The 13,927-nt window shown below is 48.2% G+C and overlaps 1 long non-coding RNA gene across 1 annotated transcript; it reads left to right on the forward strand.

The window, feature by feature from the left end:
• Positions 1-4,945: 4,945 nt before the first annotated feature.
• Positions 4,946-11,102, forward strand: LOC121016342 (uncharacterized). The gene is made up of 3 exons (XR_005784231.1): positions 4,946-7,051; positions 7,642-7,785; positions 10,820-11,102. It is a non-coding gene; the product is annotated as an uncharacterized LOC121016342 (long non-coding RNA).
• Positions 11,103-13,927: the final 2,825 nt, after the last annotated feature.

Genomic DNA, 13,927 nt, shown 5'->3' on the forward strand with positions numbered 1-13,927 from the left:
AATCATGCTAAGTGAAAAGCCAGTCACAAAGGACCACATAGTGTATGATTCCATTTATATCAAATGTCCAGAACAGGCAAATCTGTAGAGACAAAAAGTAGATAAGTGGTTGCCTAGGGCTGGAGGGCAGAGGGAAAGTGATGGATAGGAAGTGTGGGGATTTTCAGGGGTACCTGGGTGGCTCAGTCGGTTGAGCATCTGACTTTGGCTCAGGTTCGTGAGGTTCAAGCCCCACGTCGGGCTCTGTGCTGACAGCTCAGAGCCTGGAGCCTGCTTCAGATTCTGTGTCCCCCTCTCTCTCTGCCCCACCCCTGATTGTGCTCTGTCTCTCTCTGTCTTTCAAAAATGAATAAACATAAAAAAGAAGTATGGGAATTTTCAGGAGAGGTAATGAAAACATGCTAAAATGGATTGTGGTGATGTATGCATAGCTCAGAATATACAAAAAGGCATTGAATTGTGCACTTCAAATTGTACAGTGAACTGTATAGCATATGGATTATATCTCAATAGAGCGGTTTAATTTTTTTTAATTTTTTTAAATGTTTATTTATTTTTGAGAGACAGAGCGCAAGCCAGGGAGGGGCAGAGAGAGAGGGAGACAAAGCATCGGAAGCAGGCTCCAGGCTCTAAGCTATCAGCACAGAGCCCGACGTGGGGCTCAAACTTGTGGACCATGATATCATGACCTGAGCTGAAGTCCGACACTTAACCGACTGAGCCACCCAGGTGCCCCAAAAGTTGTTTAAAATTGTGTGGGGGGAAATCACAGATCAGTTTGGGGTCCAGAGTGCACGGGTGAGGAGGGTGGCCTAGCACTGGCATAATGGAGACAAGGGTGGAGAAGTAGGGGGGGGGTCCCAACTTGGAGACTGGAGAAGTGCATTACTTGTCAGGTAAAGAAAAAGTGGGACACTGATGGCAAACAGATTTTGTCTTAGATGCTATCCTTGGCCAATAGCCAGTAGCAGGTGGTGGCTACCTGCCGGGCTGCACTGAGGAGTCTGAGACGGAGTCTGGTTTTTTGGGAAAGGTACCATGGTTGGCTGCCAATGTCTGTCTGCGCAATAAGGACAGCTAATATTTCTTGAGTAGGACTTTGGGACTGAGCACTGTCCTAAGTACTTGATGTGCTGCATCCCATTTAATTCTCTTCAGTGTCTGAAGGTAGGTACTATCACTGTCTCCAGTTTATAAAGGAAGAAAATTCAGCCACACTGGCTCCAGATCACAGGACTCGGTAATGGCAGAGTCGAGTCAGAGCCTAGAGTTTTGATGCCAAAGTCCTCTGATGACTCTGAGCCGTGATGCCTTTCCCAAGAGCGTGGGAGCCTATGCTTTAAATCTGCCAGCTGGCAGAGGCCGCCCTTCCTGGACATGATTAAAGATGTGTTTGGGAAGGCTCATCTGCTTTAAAATCTTTCCGAGGTCTGGAATCCCTGTGGATTTCACTCGTTGGGGCAGTGTTAGCTGTTCAGGGTCCCCTGAAAGGAATCACAGCTCATCGGTGTACATCTTCTGGGGATTTACAGTCAGTGGCTGACTGCAGGGCCTGGGGGAACAGAATTGCCAGGAAAATATCCCGGGGGGTATGGGGTAGGGAAAGCAAGTCATGGGGCACACACAGAGAAAACCCATCCAAACCCCACAATCACAACCTGCAGCATCCGGTGACTCTTGCTGAGCCCTTCCGTGTGAGGAGTTTCTAAGGATGCTTTGTGCTCGCATGTGACCTTGGAGGCTAGGCTAACGTCTCAGGAGGCTACAAGTGGGCATGAGTGCAGTGGCCTGGATGTGGGCGTGCTTGGCTTTCTTGGGTGACCTGAATGCAGAATGCCTTGTGTTTCAGGGGCAGTGGACAGTTTGTTATTTAAAAGGCAAAAGAAACTCACTGCCCTGACTGTGCTCACACGGGAGGTCACCTGAGACTGAGTTAAACTAGTCACCCACCAGACCTGGCACCCCATGGAGTTGCCTGCCCAGCCTTCCTGAGGTTCTTCCAGGGACAGTCGCCAGCCGGCTGCCCCTGTCCCTGGTGGGGACAACCCCCTCCCCCCCCCACCCTCCCCCTGCCGCCCTGACCAGTTGCTGCTTGCTCGGCAGTCACCTTCAGGAGAGATCTGGGCCTCTCTCTCCCTCAGAACAGAATTAGGCTCATGGACTCTGAGCCCTCCTCCCACCTCAAACCCAGACAGGCTGTCCTCCTGTGCGGAGGGTGGGTGGGGAGGCGTCCTGGACGAACACAGGCAGATCTAGCGATGTGAGTGGAAGGGCGAGGCAGGAAGGCGTTGGTTGGCTGTGAAACAGGGAAGAATGTAAGTGGTGGGGCGTGGGGGGGGGATGTGACCAAGTGCAAATGTGGACTATGTGGAACCTGGCAAGGACAGGTAGGGGTGTGAGCGGCCCCACACCCTGGTTCGCCCCAACTTGTTCTGGCCTTCTCAGATTTCCCTACCCTCTTCTCCAAGTTTGCTTTCAGCATTAGCTGGGTTTACCTATCCGCTCTGTCACTTACCACTTGTGGGTCCTTGTCCTTGTCCTTGGGGAATTTGTCCTCTGAATCTTGGTCTCCGTGCCTATAAATTAGGTGGAATGACACCACAGCCTCCCTCAGGGTTGTTGTAAAGGTAAAACGAAGTGATGGGTAAAGCACGCAGCACAGTAGGTGCTCAATAAGTGCTACCTATCCTGTTACAGATATTTTTTAAAGTTATTTTTAACAGAGCACAGCATTTACCATCTTAAACCATTTTCAAGAACACAATTTAGTGGCATTAAGCACATTTATAATGTTGTGCAATCATCTCCACTCTCCATTTCTAGAACTTTCCCATCATCCCCTGCAGAAACTCTGAGCATTAAGCAGTAACTACCCATTCTCCCCTTACCTCAGCCCCCAGCATCCTCTCATCTGTTCTCCATCACTAGGAATTTGTCTATTCTGGATATTCCATGTAGGTGCAATCATACAGTATTTGTCTTTTTGTGACTGGCTTATTTCACTTAGCACAATGTCTTTAAGGTTGATCCATGTTGCAGCACGTGTCAGAATTCCATTCCTCGTTAAGGCTCAACGTCGTTTCATTGTATGGATATACTACATTTTATTTATCCACTTATCTGTTGATGGACATTTGTGTTTCCACCTTCTAAATGTTGAGCCTATTATACCCATCGTAGTCACTCCCTATGAAAAACTAGCTGAATGTGGGGGAACAGAGCACAGACCTTGGAGCCACACACACTGCCTGAGGCCCTTCCTTTTGCTTACCACCCTGGGATGGTCTTAACCTTTTTGTGCCTCAGATTTCTCATCTGTGAAATAGGGATACAAGGGCCTCCCTGCTCAGGGCTTGTGTGAGGAGGAAATGAATCCGCACATGCTAAGTGGCTCCGACAGTTTCCGGTACTGGATTAAGATTCAGGACGGTTGGGAACTGATGCCTTTACCAAGGCACTGCACCCGAGACTCATCTTGATGGACTGGAGTTGTCTCTGGGAGTTGGAACCGGTGGCTGAAGGTGGAGACTTGCCAAATGGAAAAGTGCTAGAGGTGACAGAGACATTGGAGGTCACCTCCTCCAACTTCCTCCTTTGACCACCGGGGAAGCCGAGGCCCAGAAAAGATGGGGCATGGCCAGAGTCCTGGAGGCAGAGCTGGAACCAGGTGCCGCTCCCAATGTCTAGAGCTTGGCCTTGGCTCCAAGTGTGGCCACACCAGCTCCCCTCCCCCAGCCAGGTCCCCCTCTCTAGACGCTTCCCCTCTCCAGAGGTCACACCAAATGGGGGGCTGCTTCACCAGCAGGATTCTGCTCCAATTTAGGGGACCTAGGGGCCCACCTTCCCTTTGACCTTAGCTCGGACACAAGGCCAGCTGCTGGCTGCACTGTGAACACCTGCCTTTTCTCTTCCCCACTTCTGCAGGGGGAGGGAGGGAGGATGTCAAAAAACTTTACCTGAGAGAGTCTTTTCTGGCAGGGGCAGGGAGTAGGCAGGCAGGGACCCAAGCCTGGCCAGCCCAGGGGTGGCGAGACTCTGGTTGTTTTGGGATTAGGTACCTGCACTGGGCAGGCACATCTGTTGTTCAGCTGTTTGTGTTCTTTTGTTCATTTCGTTGATTTTTCTGTGAGGTTATTTTTACAGACCCCCCCCCCCCCCCCCCCCCCCAAACGGGGGGGGGGGGGCAGAAAGAGGTGCAGCCCACACCTGGGCAGGAGAACAAGGCAGACAAGGTGACTTGGTGGTGATGAGAACAAAAGAGGGGTGCCAGTGAGGAAAAAAACTTCAGGGGAGGGAAAGGGACTAGCTACCGAACTGTCCCTTCCCCCCCCCCCCCCAAGGGCTTCTCCTGGAGCTGTTTGATGAAAGAATTTTTTTGTTTGTTTGTTTATTCAAAGGTGAAGTCCCATCCCTCACCCCCTCTTAAGGAATTCATCTCACATAAGGAAGTTTTACCCACCTGGGTGTGGCGGGGGGTCCATTTGGGGGGTCCATGATCAGGAGGGAAAGATCCGGAAGAGCTTAGTGTCAGGGCTGGGGGGTGGGGGAGAGGGAAGGGCACCACAGAGAGGGGGTTGCTGCATGAGGACAGAACTAGAGCGGGAGGCAAATTTTGTATGACTCTGGTGTAAATCCTCACTTTTTACTTGTTTATAATTTTCTCCTCTTTTATCCTAATCAGTGTGATGGTCATCGGTGGGCAGGAAAGATGTTTTCTTTTTTTAAAATTTTTTTTCAACGTTTATTCATTTTTGGGACAGAGAGAGACAGAGCATGAACGGGGGAGGGGCAGAGAGAGAGGGAGACACAGAATCAGAAACAGGCTCCAGGCTCCGAGCCATCAGCCCAGAGCCTGACCCGGGGCTCGAACTCCCGGACCGCGAGATCGTGACCTGGCTGAAGTCGGACGCTTAACCGACTGCGCCACCCAGGCGCCCCTGGAAAGATGTTTTCTTCAGTGACCTTGAAATGCTGGTGGCGTGGACTGGATGGTTGTGACCTAGCTCCTTCCTCACCTGCCAACCCTCTCTCAAGATAGATCCTGGGAGGCAGGAGTCGGACTCCAGCAGAGGGGAGGTGCGACGATGTCCAGGTGGGTCTGTGCGGGCATGCCCGGAGGAGGCTTCTCTAGAACAGGACATGGCTCACCTGGGCAGTCCAGGCTGCTGCAAGAACAAACACCCAGTGATGTGCAGAGGGAGGAAAGAAAGGATCCTGCCCCTAATCCAGCAGCTGAAAGTGAGAAGCTGATAATAGCAAGGAGGCCTGAAATGCACCCCATGGTAATCAAGCCATCTGGCACAAGCCCGCTGGGAAAGGAGGCCACATCCGGCCTGCCAGGCCTCACTGTGCAAAGGTGGGGTGCAGCGGTCAGTGTCAGCAGCACGACGCCAGCCACCCTCTGGAGCTGGAGGCTGGGGGTGGGGGGAGTTCTCTTCTCAAGGCCATGGGGCTGAGGCCAGTTCTCACCTGCCAGAGGTAGGGAAGGAGCGAACAGTCAAGGCCATCTGTTCCTGGCCCCAGGTCTGCACCAGGCTCGACTTTCACTGCGAGGAAGCCTTTGGAAAGTGCATCCTGGACCTTTTATTAGCTCGGATGGTGGTTTTTAAGAGCTTTATGGATGCCTGAACACTAATAGTGAGCCTTTACCCTGCCCTCACTAAGTACCAGGCACTGTTCTGAGAGCTTTTGTCTAAATCACCTCACTGAGCGCTCATAAGAACTCTACAAGATAGGAGTTATCCCCATTTTATAGAGTGGGAGGGGAGGCCTGGAAAGGGGGCAGAGCTAGGAATCGATGCCATGACTCTGCTCCTGAGCCCCGCCCTTCGCTGCTGGGCCACACTGCCCTATTGTCCCAGAGCACAGGCTGGAGTGCCCATTCAGTCTTACTTGTCTGCTGGGAAACCGAACGTCCTAGAGATGAGGCCTGTGGGTGATTAGCCAGGACAGGTGATAGCATGCCATCAGAATTGACCAGCCCCTAACTTAGAGCAGGCAGGGGGCTCGTCCAACCCCAGCCCCTCCTAAGGTTAGTGCACCCAGATCTGGAGAGCTTTCCTGGGGTCACGCAGCGAGAAAATGATGACACAAGAGTCCAAAGTTTTCTGACAGTCCCTTCAATTGCTGTGCATTGTCTTTCTTTCTCTAGGAAAGTAAGACTATGCCCCTGCCCTGGCACCCCAGTCCCATCCACCTAAGCCCCCACAGTGGACAGCAGGAGTATTGCTGGTGTCAGGTGGCAGTTATCTGCTGGAGGTTTCCTGAGGGTCAGGGAGCCATGTTGACCTGATCACTAGTTCCTGCCCGCCTAGGGAGCCCCCTCCATCTGGTAGAGAGGATTGAGAACTGGAGATGCTTCATCCCATGCCTCCTGGCTCTCCTCCCTCTTGGCTGAAGGCTGGATGGTGTCTCTGGAGGCTGTTTGACCTGTGGGCCTTGCCCAGAGCTCAGGTTGGGTTGCATTGGGATCGAGCCCCCAGCCAGGTCCCAGAGAGGAGTCTCAGGCCTGGAACCGAGATTGCGGGTTGGACAGGGCTTCACCAGGTAATCATTGCTGGTAATGGCAAAGGCTTTGAATGAAGTGTCCAAACTGGTTTAACACCCTTTTGGTATTTCTCTTATTTTGTGGATTTATATCATTCACCTACTAAGGACCTCCCTTACCTAATCTCTATTCCCTGAGGAATGAAAGAGTAGATAAAGTTTTTTGTTTGTTCTGTTTGTTTGAGGGCTGTACCCCTGTCTCCTGGGATGGCCTCAGCTGGTCCAGCTGAGGGGGGTCTAGCTGAGGGGGAGTCCAGCCCCAGGAGGGCCAGCTCTAGGGCTGCTTGGATCAAGGCCCAAAGTACCTTCAATGTTCCTCCTAAATCTGTGGTTCCAAGAATATTATTTAGCACCTACTGGCATTCCACCAACAGAAGATATAAGAGAAGAAACGTCCTTCGATTCCTAATCAAACAACATCGATGAAGCAATTAGTATATAGAGGGTGCTAGGCAAGAAGCATTCTAGTTTCCTGTTGTGGAGGAGTTTACAGTCTGAAAGAAAGGTAAGACACATGCACACGATGGGAAGCTCAGGATCAGAAAGAGAGACATAACAGTGCAGAACAAGGGAGCAGTACCGCTTCATTGCCAAATGAAGGACCCAAGAACAGTTTTCATATGAAAGTGTTTCACAGAGTAGCTGATGTAGCAGGACTTATTCATAACCAAAGGATGCCAGCAAAAGACATGGCCAACATGAATGGCAGTATGAAGAATCAGGTCAGGAGTTCAGAGGAGAGAATTGGCTAGAATTGTTGGGGCTGGGTTTTAGAAGACATGAGCATGTGGTGGGCATTTGCTGGGCTTTGGGTTTCCTGTGTGTATTCTCCCTTATTCTGGAGACTATCCTCATCTCTTTCTGGGAAGAACCCCCTTCCCCTTCATCAATCTAGGAAGTGTCAGTTGGGTTGCAGGTGAGAGCATCACACTCCTCCCCCATCACCCAACCCTAACATTGGTCCAGGGAATGGACCCAATGACAGCCAAGGAACACGTGCAACATGTGCTGGGGCTGTTAGGAGCGAGGAACGTTCTCTCTCTCACTGGGCTTGAACCTGCAGTTCACTTTGCAATGCAAATCTCTTGCCACCAGAAGTGTAGAGTCTGTCTGCGGGTGGCACCAACATAGAGGAAGCAAGACCAAGAAGTGAACATCAGGTGCTTGTGACTTCTTGCAAGACCCTGGTTCAAGCCGTGCCTGAAGACGGACCTACCCTCTGGACTTTTCAACTGTATGGTCAGTACATTTCCCTTCTTCTTGTATGTACTTGGGTCAGTTTTCTTGAAACAGAAAGCATTTTGTTACAATGTAGGCCTTGAACTAGATTTGGGTGGATGGAAGGCAAGAGGGCAATCCAGGTCGACGGTGCCATATGAACTAGGGTGTGTTGATGAGTGTAAGGGTGTGGTGTCCATGGAGCTGTGTGGAAACTGCCTGAGAAAGAGGGTCTTGGTGGACAGCGTGCAAAATACCCTGTGAGAGAACCTGTGTTTTCATTCTTCTGGGTGCATTGATCTATTTGGACAAATCCAGTGGGATTGCCAGGGAGTGGCATGTAATGGAAGGAGAGCAAGAGCTCTAAAAATAATAGAATAACAACAATAAACGTTTACTGAACACTTACTACATGCTAAGCATTTTTCCCACTTAATCCTTTTGACAGCCAGGAGGTATTATGATTTCTCTATTTTGCAGATGAGGAAATTGAGGCACAAGGAATTTACCTCAAGTGAACCAGTTAGTAAGGATCAGAGCTGGGATTTTAACGAACAGGAAGGCTGGATCCTGCATTCTTAACCTGCCTTCTTCTGCTTGTGGCCTCCTCTGTTGCATGTGGCCTCTGCCTTGGGAAAGAAAAGGAGGCAGCTGTTGCCGAAAGGGTCCATGGGACAACACAGAATTCGAATTGTCTTTCCCAGAGCTGGCCCCAATTTGACGATTTGTTCGCTTTTGCTCTGTTGTTTTAAAAGTGTGCTGTTAGACAAATGCAGGCACTCTGCCCACTCCCCCCACCCCCCCAACTAGCAACAGTCCTTGGGACCAGCGGATGACTCCAGGCAACTTCTCCTGGTCAGGACCGACAGCGTCCTGGGCTGGCTGACCACACTCAGAGGGAAGCAAGGCCCTCTGGACAATTCTTCCCTGGCCCTGGCTGCTCCCTCCTCCTCCTCCCTGTCTCTTTCCGGCTCCGTATCTCCTTCCCTTGGATTGCCTCAGGAGAAGGAAAGAAGACATGTTTTTTAAAAAAGAAATTTAATGAAACCAAACACTTGTATTTCCAACTATTGACATTGGATGTGTGCTTCTCCAGCCCAGCCATTTGGGACAAGTCTTTAACCGCCTCTCTTCGCCCGACGGTCTAATGCAAACAGACCATAAAAAAATAAACTTCCCCCCCCAAATATTATCTTAGGCCTCATTTTATCATGCTTCCTTGAGCTGTCTCTGTAAAAAAGGGAAGAAAAAAGAATGTGGGTTTTAGTTCGTGCAGGGATAGAGAGGGCCCCATCACCGTTTCTCCCAACACTGTCTACTTCCCAAAGCACTTGGTATCTGTCTCATTTCCATTCAGACCTCGCTCAGGCTCTGCTCATCACATAGCCAGTTTTTGTTTATTCACCTGTAAAATGGGCTATTGACACCCATCCACAAGGTTGCTGCAAGACAGAAGTGACAATACAAGTACATCCAAGACTTAAAAACCAGAACAGGTATAATACAAGAGGGGGTGGTAGCCTCTGATCTAACCAGACAGAAAATGCCCCCCTACCAAATGTATTTTCATTTGGCTTAAAACAAACCAAAAACAAACAAACAAAAAAACCCCAACAAACAAAAACACTCTTGCTGGCCCCAACAGCTTAAGCATTATCTGGGTTTGGGTTTAGGGCTACCTGTTTTCTTTTTCTTTTCTTTTCTTTTCTTTTCTTTTCTTTTCTTTTCTTTTCTTTTCTTTTCTTTTCATCTTTTCTCTTTTATTTTCTTTCTTTCTTTCTTTCTTTCTTTCTTTCTTTCTTTCTTTCTTTTTTAGTTTATCCATTTATTTGGAGACAGAGAAAGTGAGCATGAGTAGGGGAGGGGCAGAGAGAGAGGGAAAGAGAATCCCAAGCAGATTCTACAATGATAGCTTAGAGGCTAACACAGGGCTTGAACTCACAAACTGTGAGATCATGACCGCAGCCTTAGTCTGTACCAACTGAGCTACCCAGGTAGCCCAGGGCTACCTGTTTTCAACCCCACAAAGTTTATGACTGAATATTTGAGACAGGTAGCTGAAAAATCCCTATGCCTCTAGGATGAGTGATGCCCTCAATTTATCTTCTAAGGGGGGAGAAAATGAGAACCTGTTCCTTGAAGGTGGGCACTGCTGGGGTGGAGAGTTGGGGAGACAAACTGAGGAATCACAGGGCCTTGGGTGAACTCTTTGTGGTCGAAGGCATAGTGAGAGAAGGCCGGGCTGATGGAGGCCATCTTTATGACAGTTTTGCCAATTTCAGACCTCAGTAACTTACCTGAATGTGCCAGAGCTTTGAGCTCTGGGGGGAAGAAAGGGATTTATGCAGATTTTTCTGTGTGAACTATACCACAAGTAACCAGATTATAGAAGGAGGGAAGTTCTGAATTGGACTGTCACCTTTCTGAAACCCCAGGTACATATTGGAATTGAGCAACAATGACTGTTTATAACACAAAAGTCATGCTGTAGCTGATTATGTACTTTATAGTGAACAAATGCACCACTGCCAATGAAGGTGTCTTGCCAAAATTAATCAAACCCACGCAAATTTGTTGGGCTGACAGATCCAACCAGAGATATTAAAGGAACTACAAGGTCAGAGGAAAGAGGTCATGCAAGAAACAAAACCCACACTGTTGGAAACTACAAATGACTCCCCCTTTTTTTCACCTTCAAATTTTACTTTATTTGGAAACTATACAAAGGTATTATTTTCATGCTTCATGACTGTGGTACTGAAGTGGAGACACAGAGATATTATGAATGCATTGAGAAATTAAATATAACAGTATCAATGCAACACTGTGTAAAAACTCATAGGTACACTTGAAATAAGTCCGAGGTCTGGGCATTCACAGCCATCAGATTTCCCCCCGGAGGCCAGTGAACCTTACCGGGAGATCGTCCGCGGGGTACATGACCAGACTGGTTTTCATTACAGGAGGGCCATTTAAAAGCCGCCAATCACAATACCTTGCCAGCTCCCCTGTAAATATTTTGAGAAGAATTTTTGCAAATTCTTTCCCTACACAGCTCCTGAGGCCTCCTGCAGACAGAATGAAGCTGAACTTGGATGCATCCTCTGGGTGAGGCAGCATAAAATCGGTCCAGATGAAATCCCTCCCTGTTGATGAAGATATCTGCCGCATCATGAGTATCACAGGTACCTGTGGACAACAAAGTCCGCAGCCAGTAAATTCACAAGTGGAAAGGGGTGGATGGGAAATCTGTATATTCAGAGATTTAAAAATATTGAAAAAGTGAAACTAAGCCTCCATGTTGAGGGATGCCCAAGTAGGTGATAATGCTGCAAAGAAAGGAAGGAAGTCATCATAAAAGTCAGCGGGACAGGGGTGCCTGGGTGGCTCAGTCATTTAAGCCACTGGCTCTTGATTTCAGCTCAGGTCATGAATTCACGGTTCATGAGATCAAGCCCTGTGTCGGGCTCTGTGCTGATAGCACAGAGCAGCTTGGGATTCTTTCTCTCCCTCTCTCTCTGCCCCTGCCCTGCTCTCTCTTGTTCTCCCGCCCCCCCCCCCCTTCGCTCTCTCTCTCTCAAAATAAATAAATAAGCATTTTTTAAAAAGGCAGCAGGGCAGTAACTGACAGAGGGCAGCGCGGGGTCTATGATGGGATGGAGCTCAGGCGCAAACTTATGACCTGGTTCTGTCTTTATTTGGGTAGGGGTTATAAGCATGTTCACCTTTTAATATTTTATTAAACTATACACCTATTTTCTGTATTTGTACCATTTTTTTAGCCATATAAAGATTGAATGTTTGTTTTCGCTACATGCCCCTGATTCTTTCTCTACCCCGGCATCAAACAAAGTTTTGCTTATTGCTTATGCTATATGTCCGTGACACCTTAGCAGAGGCCTCTGCTCGTCTCAGTTGGTCAGGGACCCTGACTCACAGCGTAGCTCCTGCTCAGATACTCTCAGGGGCTGTGCCAGTACTCACTGGCAATTGAGTGCTTTGGCATGGAAGGGATATCTGTAACTTCTGGTCACAGTTCATTGGCCAGAAGTAATAACACGTGACTATCCCACCACAAGGTGGGTGAAGTGCAGTACTCTCAATGCGCTCAGAAATATTTTGATAAACACATTTTTTAAAATGGCGGGGGGTGGGGCGCCTGGGTGGCGCAGTCGGTTGAGCGTCCGACTTCAGCCAGGTCACGATCTCGTGGTCCGTGAGTTCGAGCCCCGCGTCAGGCTCTGGGCTGATGGCTCAGAGCCTGGAGCCTGTTTCCGATTCTGTGTCTCCCTCTCTCTCTGCCCCTTCCCCGTTCATGCTCTGTCTCTCTCTGTCCCAAAAATAAAAAAAATAAAAAAACGTTGAAAAAAAAAATTAAAAAAAAAAATAAAATGGCGGGGGGAGACCTGGTCGTTCAGTTGGTTAAGTGTCCAACTTTGGCTCAGGTCAGGGTCTTGGGGGTTTGTGAGTTTGAGCCCCTCATCAGGCTCTCTGCTGTGAGCGTGGAGCCCACTTTGGGTCCTCTGTCGGCCCCGTCTCTGCCTCTCCCGTGCTCATGCTCTCTCTCTCTCTCTCTCGAAAATAAATAGTTAACATTAAAAAAGAAATATTTGGTACAAATATTCACAAAACAGTCCCTGCACTGCATGTTTCTGACACACACAAGTTTCAATTTCCATGATTTAATATGTATTACCTGTCCCCAGCAAAATGGTTGCAATTTCTGCGGCCTTGGTATAGGACTGTAGTTACATAAACTACAAATTTCACTGCCTGCTTTTCAGGCCGCAGATCACTACATAAACAACAGATGCAAATCGTGAAGTGACCAATTGCATCGCTCCTTTCAAAGTCTGTCTGTGATTGATCACCGTGCTTCTGGTATTCCGTTCACGCACAGGCAGCAAAGTATGTAGCTGTGTTGCCTCCTTGCCTCCCAGTGATAAACCCACATGACATTTTACAAAAGTGAAAAATCCACAGAGGATTAGCTAACAGAAGTACAAGTACGGCAAAGAAACAAAGAGTGACAACGCTGGCAGTGAAACTGGATGTGAATAGATTGGAAAATGGCAACAGCAAAGCCAAGCTCATGGGCAACATAGGGCTACTAGAAGCTATGGTGCTAACCTTACTGGACAAGTTCAATGAGTATTAAAAAACAAAACAAAACAGGAAAAGCCACTTCATCTTTCAGTTTTAACTGCAGTGGAAGCATAAAGCCACTTATGGTTGAAATGGAATGTTTCCTTCTACTTTGGGTTGAAGACCATAATGTTTTAAAGTCCTAATTAGTCTGGCTAACATTCAGACCAAAGCATTGCAGTCAGCTGCATCATCAACAACAACAACAACAAAAACAACAGCAAAGCCAATCACAAGGAGACTGAAGAAGAACCACTGACTGCCAGTAAAGGCTGGTTTCTGCATTCTTGAGTTCAACATGAGCTGGTTGGTGCTAAGTTGCTCGTGAAGCTGCTAGCCCAGATGAGGATGCCACCATGACATTTGCAGCCAGATTCCAAGAAAATGAAGATGTCCCGGAGGAAGTGATGCCAGCAAAAAACTTCACCTCAAGAAATGCTCTGAGATATTTCACGGCATCGCAGGAGTGAAGGATAAACTATTGCACGCTGATCCAAACTATGTAAGAAGGACGACAACACACCGAGGCATAGCATCACAAGTTACACAGCGTGGGGTGCCTGGGTGGCTCAGTCGGTTAAGCATTGACTTCAGCTCAGGTCATGATCTCACAGTTCGGGAGTTCGAGATCTGCGTCAGGCTCTGTGCTGATAGCTCAGAGCCTGGAGCCTGCTTCAGAGTCTGTGTCTCCCTCTCTCTATGCCTGCCCTTGCTCATGCTCTGTCTCTCTCTCTCTCTCTCAAATATAAATAATAAAAACATTTTTAAAAAACACAGTTATACAGTGAGAGGAAGAAGGCAAGAACTGCTCAAAACTACTTTTGGTAAGTTTTTTAGAAAGAAAGCAAACTCTTTAATCCTCACTGTTTTTAACGTTTTAAATTACAGTGTAATATGTAAATATTAATTTTGCTAATTTTTCATTTCCTGGTGCATTTATAGCCAACAATAAGAGCGTTTTTAATGTTTAGACAAAAATACTTACAGGTCACAGAACAATTGTTTTTCCATTGATTAT

The sequence above is a fragment of the Herpailurus yagouaroundi genome, unplaced genomic scaffold (assembly GCF_014898765.1).
Source record: "Herpailurus yagouaroundi ecotype Mexico unplaced genomic scaffold, PumYag 210, whole genome shotgun sequence".
In the NCBI taxonomy this organism is placed as follows: Eukaryota; Metazoa; Chordata; class Mammalia; order Carnivora; family Felidae; genus Herpailurus; species Herpailurus yagouaroundi.